Genomic DNA, 4098 nt, shown 5'->3' with positions numbered 1-4098 from the left:
AGTAAATCTGGGTTGTGAATGGTGAAGTTCCCCTTTCCCCTATCCAGATCCCAGAATTTCCACAGTCAGGTTTACAATACTCATGCAAAAAATTAGAAAGATCTTTCTCTGTAAACACTCAATAGGCTTAGAGAAAAATATTTTCAGATACTGACGTCAGAGAATTATCCAGTACAAAAGCTGCCTCTCCTCCTATTAACCCCCTTTAACCCCCACCCCCAGAGGAACCTGCTATTCCACAAGCCTCATCCATGAACCCAGAGCTTCCAGTTGAGGATGATTTCTTCAATATCACTGACCACCAGAGGCCACTGGTTATTTGCAGAAAGCCTCCAAGATGAAAAACAGACACTCGAATAAAAAGGAACTTGAAAACAATGGAAACAATGCAAGAAATGCGAGGAAACTTCCCCTAATTGCCCGGTGTGCAGTGGCTGAGGACAGCAGCCTCCTTGGTAGTGTGCGTGGCCTGTTGCCTGCACGGGTTGCCCTAAGGGACCTTGCAGACAGCCCTTCCTTGCCTGTTGCTGGTCCTGTCTGTGACCTCGTGCCATCCCCTATCTAGGCTCCAGATGGGTATGCGAGGTGCCTTTGGAAAGCCTCAGGGGACGGTGGCCCGGGTCCACATTGGCCAGGTCATCGTGTCCATCCGCACCAAGCTGCAGAACAAGGAGCACATGATTGAGGCGCTGCACAGGGCCAAGTTCAAGTTCCCTGGCCGCCAGAAAATCCACATCTCCAAGAAGTGGGGCTTCACCAAGTTCAATGCTGACGAATTCGAAGACATGGTGGCCGAGAAGTGCCTCATCCCAGATGGCTGTGGGGTGAAATACATCCCCAACTGTGGCCCCTTGGACAAGTGGCACGCCCTGCACTCATGAGGGCTTTGCTAGCACTGCCCTCGCCCAACCCGTGCACTCCAATAAATGACAACAAATGCTCAAAACAAAACAAAACAAAAAAATATGCAGAGACAAGAGAAAATACTGTATCTACGAAGTGAGAACAATCATAGTAGAAGAAAGTGCTCTTGGAAATTATAAAAATGAGAGCCAAATTTCAAGTACGACCCCCAAGAAAAATTCAACAAAAGGAAAATAAGAAAGAAGATATTAAAATTAGAGTAACAATCTAGGAAGTCTGTATCATAAGACTAAATTTGGCTACATAAAACAGAAAACCTAAAACAATAATAGCTTAAATGGATAAGGGTTTATTCTCTCATAAATGAAGGTAGGCAAACTAACATTGGTATGGCAGCTCCAGTGAGACTTCTATCTTTTTGCTCTATCTTCTTCACTATGTGGCTTCTATCCTCAAATTCACATTAAGGTCCTAGATCACTGCTGGAGCTCTAACCATCATATCTTCACTCTAGCATCCTGAAAGAGCATGCTAGGAAAAGAAGAGAAGGTACTCCTCCCAGTTAAGTTAGCTCCAAAAGCAGCCTTCCAAGAAATCTATACAACACTTACATCTCATTGGCTAGAACTTAATCACTTGATCCCCACCTAGCTGCAAGAAGTGTGGGAAATGCAATCTTTTATCTGGTATTCTATCACACCTAACCACTAAAGATTTTTCTACTAAGGAAGAAGAGGAGGGTGTAAAAAATAGACTTAGAGGGAAGTGGATGTGGCTCAAGCGATAAGGCCTCTGCCTACCATATGGGAGGACACAGGTTCGATCCCTGGGGCTTCCTGGTGAAAAGGAAGAAGAGAAAGCCTGCCTGCATGGCAAGCCAGTGCCCGTGTGGTGAGCCGAGTGCCCACATAGCAAACCGAGTGCTCGTGTGAATGCCCACGTGAAAAGCCGAGTGCCCACGCGGTGCGCCTGTGCCCATGCAAGTGAGTCACGCAGCAAAATGATGATGCAATAAAAGAGAGACAAAGGGTAGAGTCAAGGTGAAGCACAGCAGAGACCAGGAACTGAGGTGGCACAATTGACAGGGAACCTCTCTCTCCGTATCAGAGGTTCCCAGGGTCAAATCCTGGTGAATCCTAGAGGAGAAAGACAAGAAGACAAAAAGAGAAATAGATATAGAAGATCACACAGTAAATGGACATAGACAACAAAAACAGCAGGGTGGGGAGGGGGAGAGGAAGAAAAATAAATAAATAAATGCCCTTAAAAAAAATAGAGAAAAAGTATCTTCGGATATTGAAATCTGAAAGTAGATGTAGGCAAGTAGCAGTCTTTGTTCCAGTGTCCAATTTATGATTAAAGGAGGTCTACAAAAGATGAATGAACAGGGAAAATGGGCAGGAGGAAATTACTCAGAATTAATACAAGGATATTATATTTCCAGGTTGATGGACTGTCAAGTAGCAAGAATAATAAATGAGAAAGGATCCTCCCAAGGCCCATCCTTAGGAGACTTCAGATTACTGTAAGTAAAAGAGAAGACCAAACAAAGGAGCAGAGATGAGCATGGCCATGGGTGTCTCCACCACACCACGGAAGCAGGAAGTCAGGGCAGCTGTGCCTTCCACATTCTGAGGAAAATAATTTTCATCCTAGAGTCCCATGCCTGGCAAAATAACAATCAAGTATGAGGAAAGTCTCAACTAATAAAGTCTCTTCTTGGTTACTTGAGAAGAAACTAAGAAAGATAGAAGTATGGAATCCAGAGGACAGGACAGTCAACACAGGAGGAAGGAGAGGAAATTCCCAGCAAGCAGCTGGTCAGCAGCCCAGAAGTAGCCACCCCATGGACTAGGAAAACAGAATGGATTTATTATCTGAAATTTGTATTAAGAAGCTGCAGGAGGGTGTAAGAAACCTTAGCAAGAGGTACAAAGAAAAGTAAACAAATAAAATATAAAGCAGTTACAAGAGCTAAATCCTCATCTACCATAATAGGAAGTTAGAAGATAATATCTAAAATAGATTAACGGAGGAATAGCAGTTTATGGATGTGATTTAAAATATGGACACATATAACAAATGAAAGAGCTAGAATAGTGGAGAGCGGTTGCCTCTGCAGAAGACGAAGGGGGGACTAAAGCAAGAAAATTTTTTCTTTTATATAAGCCTTTCAGCACTATTTTATAATTATTTGCATGATCACTTTGATATTAAAAATCACCAATTGCTTAATATGAAAACAAATAACCATTTGCTCTTCCTTTACTAAATTGTCCATACCACTTCAGTGGTGCCTTTCACTGAAATTAGAGAAATAAAATGTTAAATGAAATACAATCAATTAATCTAGATTAATCTCACCTTTATTAAGAATTCAATATCTCTATCACCTGATCCTGTGGATTCTAGAAATCAAGCTTTTTATGATCAAGGCTTATCTATCTCAATCTCACCACCTACAGGAAATGCCATTTTATATTAGGAAAGCGGACACGTGAGTATGTGCACACACACTCATGACCTTTCTGCCTGGGTTTCACTGATTCAGTCTGAAGGTGTTAGAACAAAAGAGCCACAGGAATGGTTTACCAAGTACCAGTCTGTTAAATTTCTGGGCGCTTAGAAATCCAGGTTCCCTGCTGTTGAAAAAAGCCAAAATGCATTGATGAGATAAATTGTAGAGAGAAAGAATCTGTCAAACTGAAATCAGGGAAGGAGACAGCTAACATAACATCTCGCCTGAGATAAGTATTATTTGAAAACTCACAGTGCAAGTTTGCCACTAAGAAATCCTGCTCCTCAAAGAAGCATTTAACTGGATCGACAAAGACAAGAAAAACGTGGGTGTACCGTGTTATCGTCCATGTGCCAAAGTACCCAAACCTTCCCTTCCGTTCCCTCTCCATGAAAGAGGTTTTGATTAAAGAGGCACAGGAAGCTTTTCTATCCTATTAGATAGAAACTGGAGAAGTTAATGGGCCTTTACAGTGTGTACCACAGAGGTGACAAAAACAAGAACCACATCAATCTCTTCTTGCTTCCCCTGGCAGGGGGAGAAGCATCAGCCTGTGTTCCAGGCTGTCCCCAAGCAGCAGAAAGGACAGGGAAGGTTCAATTCTGCCGTAACTGAGTTCCACACCTCTCCTCTCTGTGCTCACTTCTGATTCAACCTGAATGAAATGTCATTTCATTTCACAGATGCGGATTTTCCATTCATTAATGAGTGCCAGC

The 4098-nt window shown here is 42.6% G+C and overlaps 1 pseudogene; it reads left to right on the top strand.

Moving 5' to 3' along the window:
* Positions 1 to 386: 386 nt before the first annotated feature.
* Positions 387 to 512, top strand: LOC111763707 (small nucleolar RNA SNORA70; annotated as a pseudogene).
* The last annotated feature ends 3586 nt before the right edge of the window (positions 513 to 4098 follow it).

The sequence above is a fragment of the Dasypus novemcinctus genome, chromosome 5 (genome assembly GCF_030445035.2).
Source record: "Dasypus novemcinctus isolate mDasNov1 chromosome 5, mDasNov1.1.hap2, whole genome shotgun sequence".
Classification (NCBI taxonomy): domain Eukaryota; kingdom Metazoa; phylum Chordata; class Mammalia; order Cingulata; family Dasypodidae; genus Dasypus; species Dasypus novemcinctus.
This window is presented reverse-complemented; position numbering and strand designations above follow the sequence as displayed.